This window comes from Petaurus breviceps, unplaced genomic scaffold (assembly GCF_028583685.1).
Source record: "Petaurus breviceps papuanus isolate PSGF00001 unplaced genomic scaffold, PetGlider_PUasm1.0 190, whole genome shotgun sequence".
Lineage (NCBI taxonomy): Eukaryota > Metazoa > Chordata > Mammalia > Diprotodontia > Petauridae > Petaurus > Petaurus breviceps.
Window position 1 is genome coordinate 5,300,579 of NW_027185810.1, and position 13,587 is coordinate 5,314,165.

General features: G+C 36.7%; 1 long non-coding RNA gene across 1 annotated transcript in view; it reads right to left on the minus strand.

The window, feature by feature from the left end:
- The window catches only part of LOC138164524 (uncharacterized), a 131,256-nt gene extending 118,537 nt beyond the window's left edge, over positions 1-12,719 (minus strand). Inside the window, exon 1 of the long non-coding RNA XR_011169101.1 lies at positions 12,534-12,719. This is a non-coding gene — a long non-coding RNA (uncharacterized lncRNA). The remainder of the gene's footprint in view (positions 1-12,533) is intronic.
- Between the last annotated feature and the right edge of the window lie 868 nt (positions 12,720-13,587).

Genomic DNA, 13,587 nt, shown 5'->3' on the forward strand with positions numbered 1-13,587 from the left:
AGATAGATAGATAGATAGATAGATAGATAGATAGATAGATAGATAGACAGATAGACAGACATATTTATGTTGTCTCTTTTGAGGGAAGAGTTTCTTCTCCTTTTTATTTGATTCCCCAGTATTCAACTCAGTGCTTGGTATAGAATAAATATTTCACAAATTTTTTAAAATGTGTTTATCATTATTTGAATATAACATTATGTTAGATGTCTACTGCTCTGAGTATAGGGTACAAAGAGCACTGGATAACCAGCAGTCCTTCTCAGACTATACCCAGGTTCTAACTATCTGTGTTAGAGCTGCCATTTATAGAGCATGGTGCCCTTTATGACTTTGTCTTTTAGATGTATTTACACCAAAAGTTTCCTTGAAAAGGACTATCCATACCTGGAGGATCTTTCTGCACACCAGAACGTGTTGTCTAATGCTAGAGCTTCCCAGCAGCTACCTGCTCTAAATCTGTGCTTCAGAAGTGTGATTTGAGGGTTTTTGTTTCAACTAAGGGGTTTTCTAGAATGCCTTAAACCATTCATAGCATGAAGAGAGTTAAGAATGGTATCTTGAGTCTTGAAGACACAGGCAAAGAAGCTTTCTTCCTAGTGAACAGGAAAATTTCATTAATGGATTGTGGTGTATGTGACATATAACAAAAGGCCAAGAGCCTACATGTGGTTTTTTGTTAAGAGGACACTGGACCAATGAAAGCTATTTCAATTGTAATGCTTTCAACTAATGTGGAATTTACTGCTCAAATTTCTATCATCATTGTTGCATCTCCTATTCAAAATGTATACTGTGAGGAGGAGGGCTAGATAGAGCAGTGTTCTGCACCATGAGTAAATGATAACACCACTTATCCTTAGCTTTGAAATCAGACTCACTATTTAAGGGATGAGGGAGAAGTCAAAGTAATACATTTGCATCTAGGTTACACTCAACCCAGATCCAGGGATGTGGTCCCTGCCTTTTATATAACTCCATCTACCCCACAGGACTAGAGCAAGTGTAGATAAAGAAATTCAGTCTTGGAAGCAACACACTTCTTAAGGCTTTGAGGAATAGGTTATTGAAGTATTGGGAGGCATTGAAAAACTTTTGGGATTTATGCAAACCAAAAAAACAAGAAAGTATTGACAACTATTGAAGTACATGCCTAATTTTTCATCTATGTAAAATTATAGTAATAATCACATACAATACATTTAAGGTACCATTGCTGAGGGCATTAAGAGGAAATAGACAGTCTTTTTCAAATTTCAATCAGTCAATAGATATATTATACCTATACAGTATGTACTGCATATACATATACAGAATTTCACATAATTGACTGAAAGATGTAGGAATATAAAATGCACCAATGTTTATTGTTTATTCACTATTAAAAATTTTAATCCATTTCAAACAACAAGTTAAGTTTCTACTATGTGTCAGGTTTTATGCTAGGCTCTGGGGCTGACAAAAATCAAATAGTTCCTGCCCTCAAGCAGCTTATATTATTCTGATAAATTGATAGTTTCTCAATAGTAGAGCAAAATGTCATGTTAAATATTCTCTTCTACCAAGATATATCCTATTCATATGTAAAAATTATGCCAAATTCTTTGAAAGAAATAGCAACAAATGTAACAAAAGTGTAAAACGATGCTCTGATAACCAATATTGGTCAAGGACTAGAACAGGGAGATACATGCTCAGTAAATATGTTTGCCACTGTCATGGAAGAGATTCAATGCTGACTCCAAGTTGGAAAATGGATTTGCTACATCTGATGTGTTCCAGTATGGAAATGACATTGTGCTGACTGCAACAAGCTCTGAAATGTAGGAAGACCTCCTGAATGAGATCAAAAGAATTCAACCTAACCATCCACACAGGAAAAACCAAATGGATAAAGAAAGTCTATTGTGCAAACTATGAAATGCACTTATATAGACAACCTATCAGGTTTATAATCAACATATATTACTTAAATATACACTACAAATGTACAGAAGAGCATTGGGTCCATAATTAAACAAGGAGAGGAAAACAGGTTGGATTATCCTTGGGAAATAGAAAAGCTCCTTTATGACCTTAAACTTCCCCCAGGAACAAATGTCCTTTTTAAAAATTCCAATAATATAGTTGTGCAGTTGTATGGCTGAAAGTCAAAGAACCCTGAAAATATTCAAAGAAAAATGACTATCAATTCAGAAGGCAATTTAGAGGTACATGGTAAGTGTGGGTAAGTTTCAACACATTACAAAAGAAAAAAACTACAAAGGAGAACCAAATTGAAGTAACATAGACAAGGAAATGTATAAACCAAAAGAAAATGAGCTGGTCTCATGACAAGATTGAGGGATTACTTATGGATAGCTCATATATTCCACTGATATTCTTGCAATGTTAAGTGAAATTAACGATGCTAATATGTTGGATAGAGGTCTCCATGTCAAACAAACAAGATTTGCACAGATTGAAAGGCATGGATGAGTTGTTTTGGAAGAAATAGAATAAAGCCTGATACATTTTATAGATTAATCTTTCATTTATTTTTTATAATAAGTTTTTGTAGATATCTTCTGTTTCTTATATCATTATAGTTATGATTTCTCCTCTCTTCCCCCAGAGCTATCCTATATAGCAAATAGTATTCTTTTTTAAAGCAACTGGGGTTAAGTAACTTGCCCAAGGTTACACGGCCAGGTGTTTCTGGGTGGGTGCTAAGTGTCTGAGCCTGGATTCGATCCCAGGTCATCCCGACTCTGGGGCCGGTACTCTTATTTGCTGTGCTACCTGGCTGCCCCTGCAAATAGTATTTTTTAAAGCGGGGGTGGGGGGGGCGTGGCCAGGTGGCTCAGCGAGTAAGAGCACTGGCTCCAGTGTTGGGATGACCTGGAGATCGAATTCCGGGCTCAGACACTCAGCACCACACCCAGAAATAACTGGCTGTGTAACCTTGAGCAAGTTGCTTAACCCCGATTGCTTAAAAAAATAAAAATAAAATAAAGCAGGGGAAAATCAGTGTAACTGAATGATACATTTAAAAAGTCCCAAAACTTGTGCAATGTATAACACCTTACGGATGAATCTTAGAATCCCTAGTTCTGTCAAAACCCAGCTCAAATATCATTTTCTAATTATTTTCTCTGTAACCTGAATGTAACTAATTTATACAGGTTTATTACTCATTGGTGGGGAACAATCAGCCTCATGACCACATGTGGCCCTCTAGGTCGTTGGTTGCGGCTTTTTTGACCAAGTCCAAGTTTTACAGAACAAATCCTTTCATTGAGGAGATTTGTTCTGTGAAGTTTGAATTCAGTAAAAGGGCCTCACTTGAAGACCTAGGGGGCCATGTGTGGCCTCCAGGCCACAGGCTCTCCACCCCTGAATGTGTCATCTTCTACATTATATTATGAGCTTCTTGAGAGCTGGAGTTGTTTTTTTTTTTTTTTTTTGCTTTTATTTATATCCTCAGTGCTTAGCACTATCTGTGCCTGACACATTGTAGGCACTTCATAAATGCTCCTTGAGTGGCTGACAGAATTTCCTGATCCTTATAAATGCTAGTGCCACTGTCCCCTCCCACCAAAAAAAAGGTTGCCTTTGTATTTTTTTGTATATGTACATTTGTTTTCTATTCACTTGTATGTGGAGATTTTGTTTCCCCCTACAGAATGTAAACTTCTTGAGGGCAAGAACTGGTTTATATGGTATCTTTGCATTCCTATTGCCTAGCAAATGCTTGGCCCATACTACCATTTAAAAAAAATAAATTCTTATTCCTGGGGGGTGGCTAGGTGGCACAGTGAATAGAGCACCAGCCCTGGAGTCAGGAGGACCTGAGTTCAAATTCAGCCTCAGACACTTAACACAAAACTAGCAGTGTGACCTTGGGCAAGTCACTTAACCCCAACTGCCCTGCCTTTCCCCCTGCAAAAAGCAAAACAAACAAACAAGCAAACAAATAAATAAATGCTTATTGATTGATTAATGAGAAAAGCATGATTATGATTTGGCATGATTATGTCAAAACCCAAACAACCCAAACTGCACAATTATATCAAATGATGAAGAAAAAACTTTTTAGCAAATTATCAATCCCATTTATGCTAAAGACCCTAAAAAGGCATGAACATTGAAGAACTTTTTCAGTATTTTATAAAATTTATTTCTAAAATGAAAATCATGTTATTTGGAATCGAGAACACTAGAATCTTTCCCAATAAAGAGGGATGTAAAGCAAGCATGCTCTCTCTCTCCACTATTACTTAACATTGTAGAAATGTTAGTGATAGTGATAAGACTAGAGAAAAAAATTAAAGGCATAAACACAAGCAAAGAAAAGACAAAATGGTCCCAATTTGCAGACTACATGATGATTTTACTAAGAAAATCACAATCAGCAAATTAACCATCAGGTAAATTGAGACAATAGTTCCAGTAAAATTCTATTTTCTAAAATAATTCTGCATAAATCATTAATATTTGTATATAGAGTAAATGTTATATAAACAAATGTAAAATAGTCATAAAATAAGAACCAAATAACAGAAAGAGGATCACTTCTTTTACTTAAAATATATAATTGAGGAAAACAAATAACAATAGCAATGTACCTCATACTGAAAAAACTGCAAAATGTAAAATATATCTGAGAGATAGTTAGCCAAGACATACTCAAGATTTATGGGAATACCATTTTACATATGAATTGCATATGCAAATGTATATGTTTGTATATACATGTGTATATATATGTTTGTGCATACACATGAGTATGTGTGTATATGTATATATACGTTTCCCTATTGGAGAGTATAGGGGATACTCACAGGCCCCATACCACTAAAGACTGTCACAGGAGCTTTGACTCATCCCACTTTTGTCCCAACCCAGGTTTTGCCCTTTCTTAGGCAACCTTCCCTCAGCTCATCATATTAATTTGGGGTTTACCATATTAATGCTGAACTTAGTACATAAATATGATTGTTATAAGCCACTGCAGCTCAGAATACCAAGCTAAAGAGATTTGCCTCAGGTTTCCCTAGTAGCTGAGATTACAGGCATGTGCCAACATGTCTGACTACAACTGCTCTTTAAAGAAATAAAAGAAAACAGAAAATATTGGAGGGATACTTATTGCTCATGGTTAGACTATGTCAATATAATAAACATGATGATGCTACTTAAATTAATTTACAGATTTAATGCTGAACCAGTCAAATAACCAAATTGTCAATTGAGTAAAAAAACAAAACAAAACAAAACTTTGTATCATATAAAGATCTGAAATCAGAGATTATACACACATACACACATACATATATACATACATATACACATATATACACATACAGAGACACATATACAATCATATGTACATATATGCATATATAATGAGATAGATATATGCACAAATATGTATACTCAAGAGCCATTCCCCAACAGGTAAATGGGCAAAGCATATGAAAAAAATAGTTTTCAAAACAATTACAAATATCAACAACTACTTACTGCTGGGTGGTGCTGTGGATACAGCACTGGGCTTGGAATCAGGAAGATCCATCTTCCTGAGTTCAAATCTGAACCTCAGACACTCACTAACTGTGTGAACTCAGGCACTCACTAATTGGGCAAACCACTTAACTCTATTTGCCTCAGTTCCTCATCCCTAAAATGAGCTTGAGAAGGGAATGGCAAACTGCTCTAGTATCTTTGCCAAGAAAACTCCAAAGCAGGGAAGGGGGGAGGGAGAGTCTCAAGAAGCCGGACATGACTGAAATGATTCAACAACAATAAACTGTTTGACCTTTGGGCATGTCACTTCAATTCTTCAGGCCTTAGTTCATCTGTAAAATAAGGTGGTTGTACTCAATGACCTCTAAAATCCCTCCCAGCTCTGAGTCTATAATTCTATGTTAAAGATGGCTCTAATCATTTATAATAAAGGATATAAGAATTGAAATAACTCTGAGGTTTCACTTCATATTAAGCAAATTGGCAAAGATGACAAAATATGGAAATATTCGATGTTGGAGAGGCCACTAGAAGAAAAGAACACCAATATGTTATTTATGGGGCTAGGAATTGGTCCAACTATCCTAGAAAACAATTTTGAATTACAGTTTAAAAAAAGAGATGAAAGTCAACATACACTTTGATCCAAAGATCTTAGTGCTAGGCATATATACCAAGGATGTCAAAGACAGAAAGAATGTTCCTGTATATACTAAGAGATTCATGAAAATATTATCTGTAGTACCAAGTAACTAGAAAAAAAATTTGATGTCCAAATATAATGGAATATTACTGCATCACAAGAAATGCAAATATGTAGAATTTTATATCTAATGTTTACTACTCATACAAACTTTGTCCAGCTCCTTAACCTCCCTGGAGAAGCCCAAGAAACTTGTATTAGATGGGCCCTGAGGTTCCTTCCAGCTCAATCTATGATCCTAAGACCTATGACATTATGAAATTTAGAGAAGTGTAGGAAGACTTCAATGAACTGATTCACAGTGAAGGAAGAAGGATAAGAAAACAACATAAACAAAGAATAAGCAATGTAACTGGAAAGAAAAATAAAATGTAAAGCTGGGTATGTAGAGTGACCAAGTCTGGTCCCCAGAAAAGATTTTATAAAAAATGGACCTTTTTCATTTTAATGCACAGGTAGGGAACTATTTGTGTTAAATACTGCATGAGTTCATTTTATTCACCTTTTTAATTCTCTGTCAAAAAGGAAGTTTCATTTAGTGGGGGCACAAAACATTTGTAAATAAATATGCTGTAAAAACAAAAGAGTTCACCAAATTTCTATTTTAAAAAAATTGAAAGGATTAAGCTAGTTAACCTTTAAGATCCCTCATGACTATATTTATGGTCCTAGGATCTTTATGGCTAACATGGGAGAGGAAGACTCAATAACATTGTGAGAAGTCCACTGTAAATTACAATTTGTAAAAGCCTGGCTGATTCCTTCTCATATTTTCATTTTGTGCCCTCTACAGCAATAGTGTCCAACTCAAATAGAAAATGGAGGCCACTAAACAATACATGAGCATCTCTGGCAGTCCATATTGACTTAGAAAACCACATATTAATATTATCTATGTTCTTTGTATTTTTATTTATTTTGTTAAGTATTTCCCAATTTTTTGTTCATCTGGTTCCAGCCTCACTGGGGAGTTTTGCCCTAATCCCTCTACTCCAGGATTAAGAATGGGGCTGGAAACTATGATTTCATTGGCATATGAATTTCCCAGATAAGGAAATTGCCTCTTTCAGTACCACTCAATCCCTTCTCTACTATTTATACTATCAGAGAGTTGCCTAGATCAATAAGAGATTAAATTGATTTAGGATCAGGCACACAGCCAGAATATGTCAAAGACAGGACTCAAACTCAGGTCTTACTGGCTCTGAGACTGGCCCTCTATTCTAGACTATGTGGCTTCGTTATATCCACAATACATTTCTAAATTGCTTTTTAAAAGATGAGAAGGTGAAATCAATTGGTTGCCATTGAAATGTGGCATGGTAGAAAGAGAAATGGATTTAGAATTATAAGGTGTGGTTTCAAATCTCAATTTTTCAATTTATGACCTGTGTGACGATAAGTAAATTATTTAAATTCTCTGAACAGCCCTAGATTGCAAACTTGTTTTAAAAACATTATGGAGAAGGATATTAGAAGATTACGATCGGTTTTACTTCATGAAAACACAGAGAGAAGTAGCAAAGGGTAAATGTATTTTTTTTTTAATGTGGAGAGATATACAACTAAGCAAAGTTATCCTTAGGGGATTTGAAGATGAAAATGGAAAGGGAACAACAAGTAGGATAAAAAAGAAAAAGTTCTGTAGACTTTTTTTGTAATAAACTTTTTTTTTTTGCATTAAGGAGAAAAGAGCCACCTCATGTTGACATTAATGCCACGGTCTCAGATGTGCTTATTGAGGAGTTAGAAATGGAACAAGTGGGAATAAAGATAGGAAAAGCAGATGGATTAGAGGATCTACCTGGATTAGATGGTTATAGAGGAGATCTGTGCTGGAGGCAACCTAATTGGGAGGGCATGTAGGGATTGATATTCAGGAGGTGTCTGAAGGAGGGTTCAGAATATTGAATGTGTGGGAAAAAAAACTCAGGCCTTAATATATAAAAGGCAACTGAGAACACCAGCAACTAAAAACCTATATTTCTTCTCTCCTATTTATCTAAAATCATTATGAGGATCATCTAAACATCCATCAAGGTCATCCTCAATGAGGGCATTAATATGGAATAAATAGGCAATTAGTAGGGAATAAACAGACAATATTTTACATTTTTACTGTCACACAATTGACTGAAAGATATAAAACATATAGGATTCCACTAATTGATGGCTATTTTTTAAAAATATTTTGTTTGGTAGTATAAAATGCTGCTTTAAAGAGTCTCTTCTGGGCAGCTAGGTGGCACAGTGAGTAGAGCACCTGGAGTCAGGAGGGCCTGAATTCAAATTCAGGTTCAGATACTTGACACTTACTAGCTGTGTGACCTTGGGCAAGTCACTTAACCCCAACTTCCCCCCTCAAAAAAAAAAAGGGAATCTTCCAAGGGGGTTTCTCCTATTCCTACATCAAAATTACTCAAGATTTCTTAAAAAGATGTAACAGGAAAGATGTTTATGCAAGGAATCTTTGATGATTAGTATTCAACAAGGAATAATAGGGAAACATGTCTTTCCCAAATGTACTTACTGATGTGATTGAAGAGATACATTTAGAAGACAAATTGAAAATAAATTTCTTGTGAATTGAAAGATCTTCTTAGATCATGGACTGGCAAACTATGGCCCATAGGCAAATCTGTCCCATTGTCACCACTCTCTTTGCCCCATTAGCTAATAATTTTCTAAAAATGTTTTTATGTAGTTTGCCCCTTGTTCTAGATCAGAGGTTTCCAACTTTTTTGAGTACTGCCCCCTTTAAAATAATTACTCAGAGGCCCCCTGGAAATCTACTTTCTTTAACCCATTAACCTTTTTATAAAATTTGTGTCATTTCAAAAAAATATATAAAATGTTTTTTTTAATGGCACATCCTAAATTTATTAATTTATTGTAAATTTGTGGGGGTTTCCGGCATTGAAATTTTGATGACTCAATATTGCATCATGTAACAGTATGCTATCATATTGTAAACAAGTCATTGCATGCACATATTCCTGACAATGCATGATGGACTTCCTGACAATGCTTGAACCACTTACCTGCTAACACTTGCTTATTAAGATCTGTCAGTGGATTTGACCACTGATTGATTATAACTTGCATTTTGTGTGTTTATTTGGAAAATAATGCAATCACTACGACTTTAACTCTGTTACACAACAGATGAAACATGTATGAATGATTTTTCAAAATTTTCTTCTTTTCTTTCCTTATGCTTCCAACACCTCCTTATTTTTATTCAATGCTCCCTAATTGTACCTGAGGCTGCTTCTGCCCCCCCTGGATTGTTCCAGTATCCTTCAGGGGTCATTGTTGCCCACTTTGAGAAACTATTTGAGATGTTCCTGTTTTCATATAACATTGTGCTTCTTTCATTAAGTTCTGAAACATGGCTGCCTGAAATAGATTCATTAACACTCAAAATAGTATAGCCTGACCATCCACACAGAAAAATAATCATGTAGATGAAGAATATGACATGTAATATGATAGACAACCTATTGAGCTTATCCATTAGTAAATATACCTGAGACAGAATGCAATGGACAGCACATTGGACCCAGAATTAAAGAGGAGGAAGGGAATGGTCTAGAATGGTCTAAATGCAAATTAAATTTGTAATTAAAAAATTACAAATCTTCTTTAGTAATCTCTTAAAAACATAGACCATTGGGGCAGCTAGGTGGTGCAGTGAGTAAAGCACCGGCCCCGGAGTCAGGAGGACCCAAGTTTGGTTCCGGCCTCAGATACTTAACACCCACACACAAAAAAAAACTAGCCGTGTAACCTTGGGCAAGTTACTTAACTCCAATTGCCCTTCAAAAAGCAAAAAAAAAAAATAGACCACACTTCTAACACCAATATCCTATGGGTGTTGCTATATAACTGTGAGGCATTAGAAAACTAGTCTCCACAGAATTTCAAATGACTATCATTCAAAAGGCAATAGAGACACCCATATGAGCTTATGACAGAAGTGAGCAGGTTACAACAAATATCAAGTTAGAACCTTTCTAGGAGAATTGGAGTAAAGGACATTAAGGAAATACAAAATGAATGCTTATCATGCACCAAGCATTATGCTAAGCCCTGGAGATACAGATAGAAAAATAAAACATTCCCTGCTCTCAAGGGGCTCACATTCCATGTGGGGAGAAGAAAGCATATATAGGAGGTACAAGGCAGGTGAAAAGTCCCAGAGGTCCACAGGGTTCAGTATCAGGGTGCATGGCAAGGCCCAGGATTCCCATGGCACAGCAGCAGGGCAGATCGCATAGTGAGAGGAAGAAACAATGAATTCCAAGCAGTTCAAGTACGTCACCGGTAACCTTTCAATAGTAAGAGAATACAAGGAGGCCTTGAGCAAATACTTGGTGCCTATGAAGTGATCTTATGGGAGAATACAGATAAGTCATATAGGATGGATTGCAGGAATGGATGGGTTGCAATCAGCATCATTGAAGGGAACATTTAAATGAAGGAATCACAAACTGAATTGACTGTACTAGTAGAGTATAACCTGTTCTGCCTAGGGAAATATTGTTTTTGGTCTCCCTATAATCTCTCCTTTTTACATCTCTTTTCTTAGTGTATAGTTTCTCTTACCTCTCCTTCTTCCCTGCTTTCATCAAACTTTAAGAAAAAGATCGGGTATCAGTTGCTTACATCTTAGAGAGAATTTGTCAATGAATTACTTCTTTCAGGGATAATGATACTTTAAATGTAGAGGCTTTGTCCTTGGATTAAAGGGGTTTTAGGTATCAAACCTTCAGATGGGAAAAATATTCTGGATGACTTCCCCATCATTGAAAGGTCATGAAAGCCATAGTCTCACTGAAGTTTGTAGCTAGTCAGATCATATTTAGAATATTGTACTCAGTTCTGAAAACTACATTTTTTTCAAATTTTAAATTTATTTTTAGTTTTCAACATTCATTTCCACAAGATTTTGAGTTACAATTTTTCTCTCCCCGTTTTACCCCTACCCCCCACCCCCATCCCAAAATAGCAAGTCTACTGAATACCCCTTCCCCCAATCTGTTCTCTGAGAACCATATTTTGATAGGAACACAGACAAATTTGAATGCATTAAGAAGCCAAAGTGGGGAGGGCAAGGTAGAGTGGGTATGGCACTGGTGGATTGGATGAACTCTAAGGTTCCTTCTTTTCTAAATCCTGTGATAGATCATACTGAGGATCATTTTCGGGGGGGGGAGACTTGAAATCATGTCATACGAAGATAATTTGAAGGAATTCATGATGATTAGTCCAAAGAAGAAAAGATTGAGGGAGGATATATTGCTATATTTGAATATTTGAAGCATTGCAATATGGAAAAAGGATGAAGTTTTTTCCTATAAAGAAACTAGGGACTAGTTCTTAGTTGTCAGTTAAAGGGGTCAGCTAAAGCTCAATGTAAGAAAGAGTTTCCTAACATTAAATTAGTTCAAAAAGGAAACAAGCTGTCCTACTAGGTGATGAGTTTCCCACCTCTATAGTGTACAAGCAGAAAATAAATAGCCACTTGGTAGGACAAATGAAATGGTAGAGGGGATCCATCAATCAGGTAGAGAAGAGAGGAATGATAAGGGAGATTATTCCATCAGAAAAGTTGGGTCAGATTAGATGGTTTCTGATATTCCTTCCAACTTTAAAGTTATGGGATCAGTGTTGAGTTGCTTCATTTGTGTCTGACTCTGTGACCCCATTTGGGGTTTTCTAGCAAAGATACTAGAGCAGTTTGCCATTTTTCTTCTCCAGCTCAATTTACAGATAAGAAACTGAGGTAAACAAGATTAAATGACTTGCCCAGGGTCACACTGCTAGTAAATATCTAAGACTGGATTGATTGGAAGCTGAGTCTTTCTGCCCTCATGCCTGGTATTCTATTCACTACACCACCTAGTTGCCCAAGATAGACTCATAGAATTGCAGATTTAGAACTAGAAGGGACTTTAGTCCAACTTTCTCATTTTACAGATGAGGAAACTGAGGCCCAAAAAGATTGTGTGATTTGCCCAAGTTTGCAAGGATATTAAGCAAACCATGCTCAGTCCTTTGACTCCCAATCCATTTGCTAAATTCTATGAACCTTGACATCCCTAAGTATGACTGGCATTTTAAAAGGGTCCATTTTAAAAGATGAAGCATTATTATTAGGACACAGCAGCAGTCAAGGTGAGAACAGCAGTGTTGCCTCACACTATCATTGCCTGGGTCAGAAACTCCCAGGGTGGGCCCAGCCCTCCTGGATCCCTGCCTTTGTTTAAGGGCCAGACCCTCTGGACTCTCGTTGCTTATATGTGACAACACTACTCACCAATTTCTTCTCTCTCCTGCCGGGGTATTCAATAGGGGAAAATGGATCAAAGGCCCAAGCTGGAACATTGCTAGGGGAGAAGAGGAGACTAGGTGAGCCATAACTCTCAAGAGCTGGATGCAGTGACCTTTCTTATTTGCAGTGTTGTCATTTTGCAGTTGACACAGCATGAGCCCTGGCATCAGAGGCTCTGATGGCCCTGAGGCTGTGTTGGAGAGGAAATAAATTAGCATGCCCTACTTTGAGCCACTCATATACTCATCTCTGCTGTATGGAATTGGTTGACTGGGGAAGGAAGACTTGTGTAAAGGATCGACCTCTAGTGGTGAAAACTGATGGCTGCATTGCCTATAATGACCAAGAGGTAAGAGCCAAAAATGTAAACTTTGAGCAAAGGCTATGCGAGTCAAACAGCAGCTATTCATTAAACATCTGTTGCATGTCCCTGGACTCTACTAGGCCCTTTGGGGGTCAAACACAAAAAAGGAGAAAAGAAGTAGCTCTAGCCTTCAGGAATTTACATTCTGGCTAGAGAGATAAGTCATAAAGAGAACAAAATGCTAAGTCAGGTTATATCAACAACAGCAATCGTAATGAAAATAATACTAACAATTATAGTAGTAATACACACAGTCCCTTAAGGTTTGCAAAACATTTTAAATATTTTACTCATCAATCTTGTCCACTCTCGTCCACAAATACATGTAACATCAATGAGAAGACTGGATATAAGAAGGGAACACATTTGTAGGGGGACACATGTAGGGAGGACGTGTCCAAGACACACACGTGTATATGATGCGTGTATATGATGCCACAGTGCACTGTTATCTGGTGAAGTGACATCAGAATATTTTATCTGTTTCCCACTGATCTGGCAAGCTTACTGTTTCTGCCAGGTCACTCTGCTGTTCTTAACTGCTGGAGAGTGATCTGCTGGTCCCATATTTGCTTCCAGGCATAGGTCTGGTGGGCAGGTGGTTATGGAACTTTTCTTTTTCCTATTCTTGTTTTGAGCTAGAGGTCTCAAGTGAAGTATTAACTTTATTCCTTT